This window comes from Macaca mulatta, chromosome 17, assembly GCF_049350105.2.
Source record: "Macaca mulatta isolate MMU2019108-1 chromosome 17, T2T-MMU8v2.0, whole genome shotgun sequence".
In the NCBI taxonomy this organism is placed as follows: Eukaryota; Metazoa; Chordata; class Mammalia; order Primates; family Cercopithecidae; genus Macaca; species Macaca mulatta.
In genome coordinates this window covers 92,891,309-92,908,042 of record NC_133422.1, presented here as the reverse complement: position 1 = coordinate 92,908,042, position 16,734 = coordinate 92,891,309, and the positions used below count along the sequence as shown (strand labels likewise).

The 16,734-nt window shown below is 43.6% G+C and overlaps 1 protein-coding gene across 5 annotated transcripts in view; it reads right to left on the bottom strand.

Annotated features, from left to right (window-relative positions):
• FARP1 (FERM, ARH/RhoGEF and pleckstrin domain protein 1) overlaps positions 1-16,734 on the bottom strand; it is a 303,581-nt gene that overhangs the window by 244,202 nt on the left and 42,645 nt on the right. The window contains exon 2 of one of the 5 annotated variants that reach the window (XM_077973885.1): positions 3,760-3,898. The exons of the other annotated variants lie outside the window; for them this stretch is intronic. The gene's annotated coding sequence lies outside the window, so the exon portion shown is untranslated. The remainder of the gene's footprint in view (positions 1-3,759; positions 3,899-16,734) is intronic. 5 annotated transcript variants of the gene reach the window in all.

Sequence of the window (16,734 nt, the reverse complement as noted above, 5' to 3'; positions counted from 1 at the left end):
AGGAGTAGAAATGGTGAGAGGCACTGTAAGTCAGCCATTACCTCATGTTTTAAAACTGATAATAGGAAGATTTTAAATCTGCATACGACATAAAGATGGTGAAGCACATGGAAAGATGTTCAACATCATTAAGCATTAGGAAATGTAAATTACACACACAATAAGATATTTCACACCCACTGTAATGGCTATAATGAAAAAGACAGACAATAACGTGTTATCAAGAATGTGGAGAATCTAGATGTGAGGGCCATCTGGCTGTGACATCTGTCACCCCATTGATCGTCAGGGTTCACTGGGCTGGGGGTGATTGCCAGGGTTGATCTGGCTAACCTGGCTCACTAGGCAAATGTTCCTTTCCTCCCTCACCACTCCATGTGTGTCCCTCCCAAAACTGTGCTTGGTCCAAGAGGACGACCATCCCCGATAGAGGAGGACCGGTTTTCGGTCACGGGTAAATGAGTAGCCGCGCTCCCCTGCTAGAACTTGCAAACAAGCTCTCAAGAATGTGCAAAATCGGAAACTCATATACTGCAGGTTGCTGGAAGGAATATAAAATACTGCGAAAACTTTAAAAAGCATTTTGGCAGTTTCTTAAAATTTTAATCATAAGTTTGGCATGAAACCCAGCAAACCCTTCTCCTGGTGACCCTGCAATTCCACTCCTAGGTGTCTTCCCAGGGCAAATGGAAACATATGTCTGCACAGAAGTACATGCAGATGTCCACAGCCAAAACAGAGTCAACAAGTGGATAACCCAATAACCCAAATAGTCATCAACTGGTGAGTGAATAAACCAAATACAATCTATCCATACCTGGGAATACTGTTCTGCCACAAAAAGACACAAAATGCTGACACACACCACATAAATGGACCTCGCAAACATTTTGCTGAGTGACAAGGGCCACAGGCAAAAGACACCATAAACCTATGACCCTATTAAATGTAATATCCAGCAAAAGCTTTATCAGGAGGACAAATATCCAGAAAGTAGTTGCCTGGGGCTGGGATTAGGAGCTGGATCAACAGCCAAGGAATTGTGGTCTTTTTGGGGAGACAGAAATGTTCTGAAACTGGACTGCGGTGATAGTCACACAACTCTGTTAACTGACTAAAAACCTTTGAATTGTACACCTGAAACAGGTCAAAGTTATGATTTGTGATTACACCTCCATAAATCTAAAAATGTCTATGTGTCCATGAATATTCCTGTGAACACAAAGAGCCTCTCTGGAAGCAGAGGGAGGTAACTGGAAGGAGAGCTGACTCCAGTGAGGTGGCCAGCCTGACCTGGGACAAAAGCAAGGAAGGCTGGGGACTGGCTTTTCATCAGATGCTCTTTCAGACATTTTTAATTTTGTACCATATACCTATATGTTTAATTAAGAAGGAATTTGGGCCAGGGGCAGTGGCCCATGCCTGTAATCCCAACATTTTGGGAGGCTGAGGCAGGAGGATCACTTGAGGCCAGCAGTTTGAGATCAGTCTAGGCAACATAGCAAAACCCCGTCTCTACAAACAATTTAAAAATTACCCAGACATGGTGGTAAGCACCTGTGGTCCCAGCTACTTGCAGTGCTGAGGCAAGAGGATCACTTGAGCCCAGAAATTTGTGGCTGCAATGAGCTATGATTGTGCCACTGCACTCCAACCTGGGCAACAAAGCAAGACTCTCTTAAAAAAGAAAAAAAAAGTAATTAAGAAGGCTATGTTTAATTAAGGAGTAATTAAACAATATTTAATTTAATCTACTAAAAGCATACACTCCTACCAACTACTCCTGCCCTGTTGAGAGCATAAATCGAGTGAGATGAAATCACAGTGAAGAGGAACTACTTTCAATCAAGCCGGGTAGATGAAGGGAAACTTTTTGCAAGAGTTTGTTTCCCCTCTTCCAGTTTTAAATACAAGCAACTGAAAAATTCCAGGTGAAGAAAAATTCATAGGAACGTGTTATTCAAAGAAGAAGTCCAAGTGGCAGAGCTGCAGGAAGCCAAAGGGCTGGGTTCTGAGTCCTCCAAGCACTTCTGTGGCCCATGTAGAGAACAAAGAAGTGTGGATGTGCCATTGAGTGAGGGCAAAACATCAAGTGTCAGACACCTAGGAGAGCAAAAGGCAAAGGGCGTGTGATCAATCTCCAACAGCTCCATACATCTGGCTCTGCTCTTAGGAGCCGGAAGCTGTCACAAAGCCACCTTGTGCCTCTGTCCAGGGGAGCCACACGCCAGGAGCTGGCCCCAGGGGAAGGCAGGTTGGAGATAAACTGGAAAGGCTGCCAGCCCGGACCTCCTCAAGAGCAAAGCAGCTCAGTTTGACTTCTCACAAGGAGTTAGATAAGGGGTTTTGAGAAAGTTCAACAACAGCTATCTGTGCGGATAGATTTGCTTATTTCCAAAAAGTCTGTGAGCAAGAGAAACAACTACAGATCAACTGTTTTACATCAACCAGACACTTCAAACAGAGGAGGAACTGTTCGGCCTGTTTGATCATTTGGGAAAAGGAGACCAGGCTATTAACTGTCTACAAGTAGGATGCCCCTATTTCAACAAGAAAGCAAGGAAATGAGAATTAACTGCAGAGCTAAAGCTTCTCGCTTCACTCTTCCTTCTTGGCAACCACATTTTTAACAAAATTTTTTTAATTAAGTAGGTTATCTTAAATAACCCTGACAAGTCTCTGAAAAATAAGGAAAACTCAGAGCAACAGCCTGCTGTTCTGTTTCTTCCTGCTAAAATACCATCGTTTGGTTTTTTTTTTTTTTTTTTTTTTTTTTGAGACGGAGTCTTGCTCTGTGGCCCGGTCTGGAGTGCAGTGGCCGGATCTCAGCTCACTGCAAGCTCCGCCTCCCGGGTTCACGCCATTCTCCTGCCTCAGCCTCCCGAGTAGCTGGGACTACAGGCACCGCCACCTCGCCCGGCTAGTTTTTTGTATTTTTAGTAGAGACGGAGTTTCACCGTGTTAGCCAGGATGGTCTCGATCTCCTGACCTCGTGATCTGCCCATCTCGGCCTCCCAAAGTGCTGGGATTACAGGCTTGAGCCACCGCGCCCGGTCCTAAAATACCATCTTTGAGTTGGCTAACGGGTACAAAAATACAGCAGGGAAATTATAGTTAACAATAATGTGTTATCTATTTCAAAAGAGCTAGAAGAGAATTGGAATGTCCCCAAGAAAAGAGACGATGGCTATACCAATTACTCTGATTTGATCATTACACATTGTATACATGTATCAAAATATCACATGTACCTCCAAAATATATACAACTATGAATCTCAATTTTAAAAAGATAAAAGATGGGAGAGAAAAATAAAACACATATTCAAAAGAAAAAAAACACTTCTCTCTTCTCTAGCCAGTCCCAATGTCACCTCCCCCAGAAAGACGTTCCTGATCCAATCATTTAGGAAAAAAATACTCACTTCATCTTCCCTGAGGTGTTGTTTGCATTTAGCTTCTACTTCACAGGCTTTACAGGCCTTTCTCCTCTTTTCCAAGGTGCCAGCTAGATTACAAGTCCCGAGGGCAGGCGTCTCCCTTACCTGGGAGCCTGACATCATTTTTTTTGTTTAAGTGTGAGAGACAGCCCTAGTCTCAACTTAGGAACCGTGAGAACATCAGGCCAGTCACTTATCCACCCCGGAAGTCATTCTCCTTACCTAAAAGATGGAGAAAAAGCCTACTCTCTACTGCAGTGCTTCTTAAAATGTGCCCACCAATCAGCCTCCACATCACCTGAGAAATACAAATTCTTCACCTCGGCCCAGCCCAGCCCCACTGAATCACAAAGGGGGTGGCGGGGGCGGTGGAGGTTGCATTCCAGGTGATTCTGATGCAGGCTCTGGTCTGAGCAGCACTGCTCCAGCTCCACTTCTGAGGCTCTCGGTGAAGATGAGCTAAAAGGACAGTTGTAAAACCATCAGACACAAACCAAGCACTTACTAGGTTAGGTAACTTCCCCAAGAAAAGAGGGACACTCTGCCATGTTCTGCACATGCGCCAAAGGTCATGAGTGCCTGCTTTTTTCAACACCTCCTCGCAAGAAAAAGTGGCATGCCTTTTCCCATCAATTTTTAATTTCTACTCCAACCTTATTCTAAAAACGATCTAAGTCAATACTTTGGCTTTGCACTTTCACTGATTTGGTAGAGCACATATCCTCCATTAAACAGATATGCAAAGACAAAAATGTGTAGAACAGAAGTGGAGATGAAAATTACCAGAAGAGAAGGCTTTTTTATCTCCAGAAAAATCAGGAAACCGGAAAAAAATCTCCAGTCATTCCCATTCTAATGATGTCAATTTCTCAATGATTCTGAGAGTACGAACTTTAAACTTTAGCTCACTCCTCATTCTACCTCTAAGGAAAAGGTCAGGGTAAATTAAATGTAAGGAAGATGGCCACCAGCTTCCAGCCCCTCTGAATTCCCACACTAACAAGGTCCCTGCAATGTAAACAGAGGCGTACTTTTTAGTCTGCAGCTAACCTCACTCGACTTAACACACATCATTCGCTTCCACTCACTAAAGAAAATCTCTCTAATCGACACCAGTCAGCCTCTCCAAATATTTGTAGAAAGCACCCAACCCTTGCCTGGCCCATAATGAGGACGCAGTGAATTACTGGCTTTGCTTACTCAATGCCTTTGAAAATAACCCAATGTTGAAAGTATGCTATCATTCAAAAGTCACCATAATCGAGATCATCACCATTAACAAACATTTATGAGGGCCTATTATGCTTCAGCAACTACATTTCACACCGTATAGGACAGAAAGCAATAATGTGGCACAATATCGTTTTGTCTTTATGGGATGCATAATCTATCAGGCAAGAGAAAAGGTAATTCAGAGATGAGTGTTGAAGGCAACATGTTTACTTCTGATAATAGGTATTAAATGAATTTTAAAAGCCTCAGAAATAAGGATGCCACCTCACTGAGGAACTGAGACATCAACTAGTCCCTGAAAAAAGGTTCTTAAATAGTAGTGATGGCAGGTGGCATGGTGTGGGTAGGACACACGTTTGTGCAACCGGTGGTATTTACTAAGCATTCACAGTGTACCGAAAGGTGTGCCAATAGTGGATCCGACTAATGGAACTGCGAAAACAGAAAAGAAAATGAAATACGCAGGTGAGAGGCAGCTTTTGGTCTCCCTGAAATAGCTCACAGCTGCCTCAAATTCCTGGGCTCAAGTAATCCTCCAGCCTCAGACTCCCGAGTAGCTGGCCAGGCGCGGTGGCTCACGCCTGTAATCTCAGCACTTTGGGAGGCCAAGACAGGCAGATTACGAGGTCAGGAGATCGAGACCATCCTGGCTAAACAGTGAAACCCCATCTCTACTAAAAAATACAAAAAATTAGCCAGGCGTGGTGGCAGGCGCCTGTAGACCCAACTACTCAGGAGGCTGAGGCAGGAGAACGGCGTGAACCTGGGAGGAGGAGCTTGCAGTGAGCCGAGATCATGCCACTGCACTCAGCCTGGGCTACAGGGCGAGACTCCGTCTCAAAAAAAAAAAAAAAAACAAAAAAAAAAAATTAAGGAAGTTTTTAGTAAAAACTTATCCTACCCTCTACCATTTTCCACTGAAGTTTTGGACATTCTGAAAGTGATGCTTAAGAAATACATGCCAGGCCCGGCGCGGTGGCTCAAGCCTGTAATCTCCACACTTTGGGAGGCTGAGACGGGCGGATCACAAGGTCAGGAGATCGAGACCATCCTGGCTAACATGGTGAAACCCCGTCTCTACTAAAAAATACAAAAAACTAGCCGGGCGAGGTGGCGGGTGCCTGTAGTCCCAGCTACTCAGGAGGCTGAGGCAGGAGAATGGCGTAAACCCGGGAGGCGGAGTTTGCAGTGAGCTGAGATCCGGCCACTGCACTCCAGCCTGGGCAACAGAGCAAGACTCCGTCTCAAAAAAAAAAAAAAAGAAATACATGCCAAAATTTAAATGTGCCCTGCATCCTGTGTAATCGTCCACAGACATCTATTCTGGAATGAATAACATCATCTTTTTTATTTTTTATTTTTAAATGGAGTTTCGCTCTTGTTGCCCAGGCCAGAGTGCAGTGGCGCGACCTCGGCTCACTGCAACCTCCGCCCTCCCGGGTTCAAGTAATTCTCCTGCCTCAGCCTCCCAAGTAGCTGGGATTACAGGCATGTGCCACCACGCCTGGCTAATTTTGTATTTTTAGTAGAGACAGGGTTTCTCCATGTTGGTCAGGCTGGTCTTGAACTCCTGCCTGGGCCTCCCAAAGTGCTGGGATCACAGGTGTGAGCCACCGTGCCCAGCCAACATCATCATCTTATACAACTTTATGAAAAAGGAAGCCATTTCCTAAAGCTTACCAAATTCAGTACATTAGAAATGACAGGGCTTCCTTCAAGGTGGGAAAAGGAAAGCAATTTCTATTAAGCCATTAAAAAAGCAGACTATACAATTTTCTAACAGTTTCAATATTCTTCAAGAAATAAACGATGCAATATTATTATAAGCCAAAGGATACTATAAAATACAACAGATGTGTAAAGGGTACCCTGTCCTGGAATACTTCAACTACAATTAATGATTAATTACAATAGTGAAATGTCAAGGAAAAAAAGTATGTAATAAAATAGTGAAATTCCTTGTGGGAAAATGAGAATGTTTAAATGTCAGCCTGGTTGACAAGGCATTTAATTAAACAATGTCTACTAAAGAAATTAATGATTACGAACAGCACAGTGTTGCTGCAGATTGCTGAAAGGGAGGAAAAATTACTTAGGCGCTATCAGGTTGACCACCAGACTGGAGTCATTCTGCAGCACGACAAAGAGAAAAATCACTAGCCAAGACAGGCCTGGTTCTCATCTGAACTTTTGACATTTTGAGTGTATTGTAAAATTAACTTCCTCTTTCCTGGATTTTAGGTTTCTCATTCCTGGAATGTGAAAACACAGTAAGTATTATTATTTTAATTTAGCCAGCACTTACGTAGCACTTTCTCCATGGCAGGTACTGTTCTCAGAGCTTTATAAATTCTAACTCAATCCTCACAACTGCCATTAGACGGATACTACTACCCTGACCCCTTTTTACAGATGAGGAAACTGAGGCACAAGAGATTAACTTGCCCACAGTCACCCAGCTCGTAAGTGGCAGACATGGGACCAGATGCAGACAGGCTGGTGCCAGCAGTGCTTGGTCTCAACTCCCGTGCCAAGGGCTCTCTTGTACATGATGATTTCTAAAGCCGTCACCCTCTCTACCATCCAGCGACTTTATGATTCAGTCATTTTAGATGCAATCACAAAGTCTCCCCAAACCGTTTCTCACCTGTTTGAGCATAAAAGTGCCAGTCAAGCCGCTGGGCAAATCACTAAGCTACTGAGGATGCCTATGGCAAAAACCTATCACATCATCAAAATGTGTACTGGAACTATTACTAGGCCTATAAAGAGGTCTAGTAATAGGTCTTGGAGACAGTGTCTTGCTCTGTCACCCAAGCTGGAGTGCAGTGATATGATCACAGCTCACTGCAGCCTCCACCTCCCAGGCTCAAGTGATCCTCTCACCTCAGTCTCCTGAGTAGCTGGGACTACAGGCATGTACCACCACGTCCAGCGAATTTTTTAAAATTTTTGTAGAGACAGAGTCTCACTGTGTTGCCCAGGCTGGTCTCGAACTTCTGGGGCAGTGATCCTTCCATCTTGGCTTCCCAAAGTGCTGGGATTACAAGTGTGAGTCACCACGCCTGGCCGGTAGTCTTTTTAGGGATCCAAATTATGAAAGTTTTAAATGTCTTAAAACACTTCTCCCTCCCATTAGCAAGGATTTATAGAAAATGCTCTATTGACCCAGTGGATCAGAGAATATACTGAGTGCCCACAAAAGAAAGGCACCATGGCACCCACTGCCCTCCCTTCCCTGTGCAATCAGAAAGGTGCTCCAACAATGCTCCGGATGCCCCCCCGAAGTCTGGGTTAGAACTAAACACACTCAGAGCACACGCAAACTCACTGCCCTTAAATAAATGTAGTTTAAAACTGCAGAGCTTCCAGAAATACTGAGACACACACACAGTAGACACTAGCAGGCAAAAACAAAACAAACAAAAAAACAGCCCAGGGGGAATACATATATTCCCCAAAGCAAATACTCAGTTCCCATGTAAATCACAGCTTGGTTCAAACAGGCAGATCCAGGATCATCCTTAGGTGCACATCACAAAAGGGAGAAAGGACAGTGGAATGGAATTGAGGACTAAGTCCCAGGTCACTTTCCAGCCAAAAGGACAGGCCACGGTCTGAAATGAAACATCCAAGCACCGTGTCTCTATTTCTGTAACTGTCGAGAAACACAAGTTTTTCACTCAAATCATTTCGCTTTCCCACAAAGTGCTGTTACATAATAAGAAGGGCCAGTCTTGAAGAGCTTATTTGCATCATTTAACACTCGCGATTCTACACAATGACCCTATGGCGTAGGTACCTGAAGAAGAAAGCTTTACTTGGAGCGTCTGCGAAAAACAAGAAAGCTGGGAAGGGGCAGGGAAGGCCAAGCACATTCTGAATAAAAACTCTGCAGAAAATCAGACAGTGTTTAATTTTTGAAAACTTCCTCTCTGTTCAGTAGATACCAGCCACTGATGGTTACATACACTAGGAACACTTTAAAATTAGGAGATGCTGATCTCTCACATTATAAATTTCTAAATCCTAGAAAGAAAGGCTTGGAGAGCTTCTGAATATGGAGAAGTTCCATTTAAGGACCAGGTCGCCCTTGTTGATGTATCAAAATATTAGACTCTAAACTGAGACTTAACTCTCAAATGTGTTTTACTCTAAAATAATCTGTCCACAAAAATAAAATTCTAAGTAATAAATTGTTATTTTCCCACCGTGGGAATCACTAACCCATTTATGCCTGAGGTTGCAATTTTTTGAATGGGAAAATCAGACCTTGGCGATGACTTTGAACAGTAGGATATAAATAACTTCCACATGCTTCGCATTCCAATAATGGAACACTGGGCATATAATATGAAATGTATTCTATGAAAAGAAATTTTTAAAAATAGGGGCCAGGCACGGTGGCTCACACCTGTAATCCCAGCACTTTGGGAGGCCCAGGTGGGTGGATCACAAGGTCAGGAGTTCAAGACCAGCCTGGCCAATATGGTGAAACACTGTCTCTACTAAAAATACAAAACTTAGCCAGGTGTGGTGGCACATGCCTGTAATCCCAGCTACTTGGGAGGCTAAGGCAGAAGAATCGCTTGAACCCAGGAGACAGATGTTGCAGTGAGCTTAGATCGTGTCACTGCACTCCAGCCTGGGCGACAGAGTAAGACTCTGTCTCAAAAAAAAAAAAAAAAAGGAAGAGTCTGGCTGTCTGGTAATTGGCAACCATAATTATTGGAAGACAAGGGCTGGCAACATGGCATCTTACTTGTGAACGGTTGCTGATACACCCTGCTGGGGTTCGCATGTGTGACACATATACAACTTGTGGCTTAGAAGAGGTACTGAAAAAACACAGACATCCCATTAAATCTACTTCACTTGATAAAACACCAACTCAAAATTAGATGGACGAAATTCTTTATTACTTGTACAAGCAAATTTATCTGGCTTCTTCACTTTTCTCGTCAATTTAAAACACCTGCCTATAATCATTGATTTTTTTTTTTTTCTTAAAATGGCCCAGGAAATTTTTCTGGAGATCATCTTTTTGAAAGTTGAATAACAAGTCAGCCAGGTACGGTGACTCCCACTTGTAATCCCAGCACTTTGGGAGGCTATGGCGGGTGGATCACCTGAAGTCAGGAGTTTGAGACTGGCCTGGCCAACATGGTAAAACCCTGTCTCTACTAAAAATACAAAAAAATTAGCCAGGTGTGGTGGCAGCTGCCTGTAATCCCAGCGACTCTAAAGGCTGAAGCAGGAGAATCCCTTGAACCTGGGAGGCGGAGGTTGCAGTGAGCTGAAATCACGCCACTGCACTCCAGTCTGGGAGACAGAGTAAGACTCCATCTCAAAAAAAAAAAAAGTAACAGTCAATGTTACATTGCCGGGGTTGATGGCAATGTGATTCAACACACGCAGAAATCAATGTGGACCAGCCGGGCGCGGTGGCTCAAGCCTGTAATCCCAGCACTTTGGGAGGCCGAGGCGGGCGGATCACAAGGTCAGGAGATCGAGACCACAGTGAAACCCCGTCTCTACTAAAAATACAAAAAATTAGCCGGGCGCGGTGGCGGGCGCCTGTAGTCCCAGCTACTCAGGAGGCTGAGGCAGGAGAATGGCGTGAACCCAGGAGGCGGAGCTTGCAGTGAGCCGAGATCGTGCCACTGCACTCCAGCCTGGGCAACAGCGTGAGACTCTGTCTCAAAAAAAAAAAAAAAAAAAAAAAAAAAAAAAAAAAAAAAAAGAAATCAATGTGGACCAATACCATAAATACCTATAATTTGTCACTTATGGGAATTTGGCTTTGGGAAATCATCCCAAGGAATAAAAAGGCTATAAACACAACTGCGTTCCTTGTAGTGTTACTAACGTCAACTCAAAACAACTAAAGAAAGGTTAACCAAACTATAGCATATCTGCTGCCTGGAACAGTATACACTCAAAAATCACAAACATGAAGACTGTGAAACACAGATGACTCAATTTGTTATGATGTTAAATTAAAAAAAAATTTTTTTTAATTGTTTCTGCACAATGAGTAGGAAAACACAGTGTCTGGATGTCAGATGCAAGGAATTTGACTTGTTGGGGTTTCAGGACTACAAGTAGTTTTTCTCTAAAATTTATTTATGTACTTATTTAATTTATTTAAGACAGAGTCTTGCTCTGTCACCCAGGCTGGAGTGCAGTGGCGTGATCTCGGCTCACTGCAACCTCTGCCTCCTGGGTTCGGGTGATTCTCCTGCTTCAGCCTCCTGAGTAGCTGAGATTACAGGCACGTGCCACCATGCCCAGCTCATTTTTGTATTTTCAGTAGAGATGGGGTTTTTCCATGTTGGCCAAGTTGGTCTCGAACTCCTAAACTCAAGTGATCTGCCCGCCTCAGCCTCCCAAAGTGCTGGGATTACAGGCATGAGCCACTGTACCCGGCCAAATTTATTTAACTAAGAGGTTGGTCTTATTGCTATATTACAGGAAGGAAAAAAAGAAATATTGAAAATAAAATGAAGAAGCATAGTCTCCCAGAATGCTTTCATAATTGAGATGAAATTCACATTGGTAGTCTATAGATTATGAACAGGTTTATATATTTACTCTCATATTAATGAATACTTCATACCCCAAAGCATTTTCCACTATTACATGGTGGAAGAATTCTCAAGTCAACCCTAGAAAGCCTATTTCACCACAATGAAGTTTAACAACACTATGAACCAGATCTAACTGCTATTTAGTTTCATTTCTGTTGAAAAGTATATTCTGAAGCCCAGTTCAACATCCCCAATGATCATTTCGCCCAGTCAGAGACTCCTAAGGTTGCTCTTTGATGTTAAGAACACAGGCAGTGTTCTCAAAGGTTAGTACGGTCAAGGGTTCTACGGGTTGAAGCTCCTGGAAATTGGAAAAACAGGCACCCTTCTGGGGAACCTAGCAGCACCAGAGGTCACCACGACAGCCGGGGCAGGCCCGGGAGTTCCCTTAATGCCTCCAGCAGTGTCGGGCAAGACAGGAAAGGTCCTGGCCGTGTTGCATGTCAACTCTGCTTTTAGGAAGGATTGGGCATAGGTGGGCACGGGGCCAGGAGCAGGACCAGGGGAGGTGATAAGATGCAGTGTCCATACATCCAGAGCACTTGTAATTGGTATTCTGGAGTCAAGGACTACCTATGTCACCGTTTATTTTAAAAAAGAAAATCGTAGAAACGATCGTTCATAGATCTACTTGAAATATCATATGAGGCTAGGCATGTTGGCTCATGCCTGTAATCCAAGCACTCTGGGAGGCCAAGCGGAGAGGATCACTTGAGGCCAGAAGTTCAAGATCAGCCTTGGCAACATAGCAAGACCCTGTCTCTCAAAAAAAAAAAAAAAAAAAAAAAACTTAAAAAGCTGGGCATGGTGGCATGCACCTATAGCCCTAGCTTCTCAGGATGCTGAGGTGGGAGGATGGATTGAGACCAGGAGCTGAGACTGCAGTGAGCTGTGATTGCACTAGTGCACTCCAGCCTCGGTAATAGAGCGAGACCCTGTCTCTAAAGATAATAAAAAATAAGTAAATAAAAAGAAATATCATCTGATGCTTATTACCCATTTCCCAGCTGGGAAGGAAAGGGACCTGGCAAATTTCCTATCAGTCAACCTCGATTTTGCTTCTAATAAGTTTGGAAGATAGGAGAGAGCACAAAATCAACATACACAGAGTTAAAGACTTTGAGGTAGGAGCTTCCTCAAACACTGATTTATAATGAATGTATCTCTAGAAACAATAGCCTGAGAGAGAGGGAATTTTTCAGAGTTTGCCATTTACCCTGGTAGTGTGGAGGTACAACACAGGAATAAAGTTCGTTGTAAAAGGTTTGCACCATAATTGTTCCTATATTGATGCAAAAAAACCATGTAGAAAAGGAGAAAATTGTAAAATATTTTTAAAAGGAAATGACAAAGAAGTGGGGATCTCTTTAATCCCACCACCATTAAAATTTTTCAGCAGATCAGCTCAAAAAGAGAAAAGTTAATATAAAGCCATTACAGACAGGGTCAAGAGAACCAAAGGTGCAGGGACGAGGGGGAGGGACAGTGGCAACTGGCCAAGAACAGAAGACAAGGGCAAACTTCGGTCACTAAATACAGACATTTCTAGTAAAGGAAACACAGTATAATTTGAAGACAGAGAACTTACATGAAAAAGGTAAAAATTTTTTAAATAAGCAGTAAAAAAGAATTTTTAATTAAGTTTTTCAACAAGAAGAGCCAACCCAAAAGGCTTTGGTTAACAGAAATCACAAATCTCAACTGTTGCTCCTGAAATTGTGAGAATACACTATCTAGATCTGAAATCTTTCCTGGGGAACTGAAAATAAAAATGCAAAACAGATTTATTACATTATGCCTCAAACTAGTTTTAAAATTGAAAATTCAACGATGCCTGACTTGAGAAGGTTCTATAATATGCATGGCAACAATAAGTAAATATTCTCCCTCTCAAATACGTATTTAATTTGAATACATATTGGGTTGGTTAGGGAGTTTCTATTCCTCCAATTTACACAATCTGGTTAACTAATTTATCATATACTCAAATCCCTTTCTGTTCTGCTCATTTTAATACCAGGTTTCTTAACAGAATCTTTAATGATTCTCTCATCATCAAAAGCTATTCTTGGTCAGGTGCGGTGGCTCACGCTTGTAATCCCAGCACTTCGGGAGACCGAGGCGGGCGAATCACGAGGTCAGGAGATCGAGACCATCCTGGCTAACACGGTGAAACCCCATCTCTACTAAAAAAAATACAAAAAAAAAATGGCATGGTGGCAGGCGCCTATAGTCCCAACTACTCAAAAACCAAAAAAACAAACAACAATAAAAAAGCTGTTCTTGTCTGCTTGTTACAATGACCAAAGTATGGCACAAAAAATGAAAAAAAAATCTTCTGTGAACTTGGCCTGAAAGAGTCCATGGTAATTTAGGTAGACGAAGAACATTCATTTAGGAATGCATTCTAAATTAAAGGCCTTAAAAATATTTTAAGTGCTTTTCCCGTACTGCTTTAAGATGACCAAAAAAAAAAGAAAGTACTCATTTCTGACCACAGCCTTAAGAAATCTGCCCCAGTTGCCTTACGTACTTGAAGCCCTGCAAAGGGGCATGGGTTCATGTTCTTGGCCACTGGGCACATCTGGCTCTTCCTCCTTGTTAAGGAGTACACTCCCACCGGCCAGCACCCATCAGGCAACCCCAATCCAGGCCATTCACTGGGAAGTGGCCTGCATCACACGACAGGGAGAGAAGGAAACGCACTCTCCTGCCCTGAGGCACGTCTGAGACCTGCAGAGCTGGCGAGCCTCCATGGGCCTTATCGGTTTGCCACCAACTTGGAGTTGTAACCTCAGAAACATCCTGGGTCCAGGGCCAAAGACTGCCCTCAGCACACATAAGGTCAGTCGGTGTCAATGAGAGAAAGGAGACTGGGCCCATGTGGTGAGCCTTGGATGTGCAGGACATGCGTTTCACGCCCCAAACACTTCTGAAGGAGGACTTCACAGGGATGTCTCAAGGAAGGAGGGTCCTTCAGAGTGCAGGGGGTGTGGACACCACAGACTCCGCCTTCCTTAGAGCCACAGTGAGGCCCACAGGGGACCCGCAGGTCAGCCTGGGCAGCCCAGGAAGCAGTCAAGGCACAAGGGCACTACTTTAAGCCTTAAGACATCTTAGCCTCTCCTTTGTATCTAGAAAACTTCTTTTTTTTTGAGACAGAGTCTCGCCCTGTCACCCAGGCTGGAGTGTAATGGTGTGATCTCCGCTCACTGCAACCTCCACCTCCAGGGTTCAAGTGATTCTCCCGCCTCAGCCTCCCAAGTAGCTGGGATTACAGGCACACACCACCACACCTGGCTAATTTTTTTTAGTAGAGACAGGGTTTCACCAATGTTGGCCGGGCTGGTCTCAAACTCCTGACCTCGTGATCCGCCCACCTCGGCCTCCCAAAGTGCTGGGATTACAGGTGTGAGCCACCGCACCCAGCCTGAAACTTCTTTCTTTTAACAAATATTTATGAAGGCTTCTTTCTCACAGAAACTGTTCTGTTCAGGACAGTCCCGTGAACAAGAGGCCCACATGGGTGCTGCCCAAATGCGAGGGGCGTCCAGCCCCACCAGAAGAGTCCACTTACCCTGAACGATGAGCAGCAGCCATGTTCAAGCGGGCAGGGCTGCCAACTCACGCTCAGCAGAGCAAACTGCACCCAATCCAAGGGACCGCAGAGCTCTAAGAACATTTGCTCTCCCAGATTAAAATAGCAAATGTGAACACTTTCCCTCAGGACTTTCATTTTCTTTTTCTCAAGTCAAAATAGTTGTCTGAATGATTGGACTGACACCCCAGAGAGGGTTGGGTTCAACATTTATTACATGTCATATTGAACAGCATGCTTTACAAATTAAAATGGAACAAGACTCTGGTCACAGAAATTATATCAACAAGAGGAAAATGAAAATAAGATAACTAAATGTACATGTCATCAACAGCCCTCTCCACTAGATTATTTCAACAGCCACATGGTTTCTGCAGCTATAATTTCCAGCTCCATATGGTATTCCAGCAACTTTTAGATTAAAATGATTTCCACTCAGCTATAACCATGTTGCTCTCCTGTTGAAAGCCTTCCACAGCTCTCATCACCTGCGAAGTTGAATACGTTATTTCGCCTGACATTCAAGACCCTGTAAGGTGACATGAACTTACCTTCCAGGGCTTTCTCTATTTCTCCCCAGGACACAGAGCCCCCTTCCTTACCACTGCCTGGATCCTCCTCCCCCACATCTCCACCTGCCAATATTCTGCTCCTTTATCAAAGATTATCTCAAATGCCATGAAACTTTTCCCATTCCCCTCTATTTGGGAGTTCAAAGCATCTTGTGTTTCTCTTCTGTCACTTATCATACGATGCCTTATGTGACAGTATCTCCACTCTTAATTGGGTATCACATTGCAATGTAAACATTCAAATATGAGATATGTTGAAAGAACACCATCACCAAAGAGGAGGCTCACAGAAAGACATTCTACCTGCAAGGGAAGGGATACAAGTCAGTGCAATAATTTTGGAAAGACACATTCGCTTCCAGGTCAAAAAATAATGAATGAGCTGTAGAAAATGGAATGGCAATTCCTCAAAAAATTAAATCTAGAATTGCCATAGAATCCAGCGATTCCACTTCTGGGTATAAACTCAAAAGAAATGGAAGGAGGGATTTGAACAGATATATCTGTATGTGCATGTTAATGCCTTTTTTTTTTTTTTTTTTGAGACTGAGTCTTGCTCTATGTCCCAGGCTGGAGTGCAATGGTGTGACCTTGGCTCACTGCAACCTCTACCTCCTGGGTTCAAGTGATTCTTATGCCTTGGCCTCCTGAGTAGCTGGGATTATAGGTACACGCCACCACACCCAGCTAATTTTTGTACTTTTAGTGGAGATGAAGTTTCACCACATTGGCCAAGCTGGTCTTGAATTCCTGACCTCAACTGACATGCCCACCTTGACCTCCCGAAGTGCTGGGATTACAGGTGTGAGCCACCACGCCTGGTCCATAACATCTTTATTCACAATAGCCAAAACTTAGAAGCACCAAATAGATGGATAAACAAAACGTGGGATATGCATACGATGGATTATTAAGCAGCCTTTAAAAAGAAGGAAATTCTGACACATGCTACAACATGAAGCATGAAGAGATGATGCTAAGTGAAATTGTGACTGCACAAAAGGATGACTACTGTATGATGCTCCTTACATGAGATATCTAGAACAGGGAAATTCAGACAGACAGGAAGTAGAAGAGTTACCAGGGGCAGGGCCGAGAGGGAGAAAGATGGAAAATGTTCTGGAGGGCCAGGCATGGTGGCTCACGCCTGTAATCCCAGCACTTTGGGAGGCCGAGGCAGGTGGATTAACTGAGATTGGGAGTTTGAGATCAGTCTGATCAACATGGAGAAACCCCTTCTTTACTAAAAATACAAAAAATTAGCTGGGCTTGGTGGCACATGCCTGTAATCCCAGCTACTCA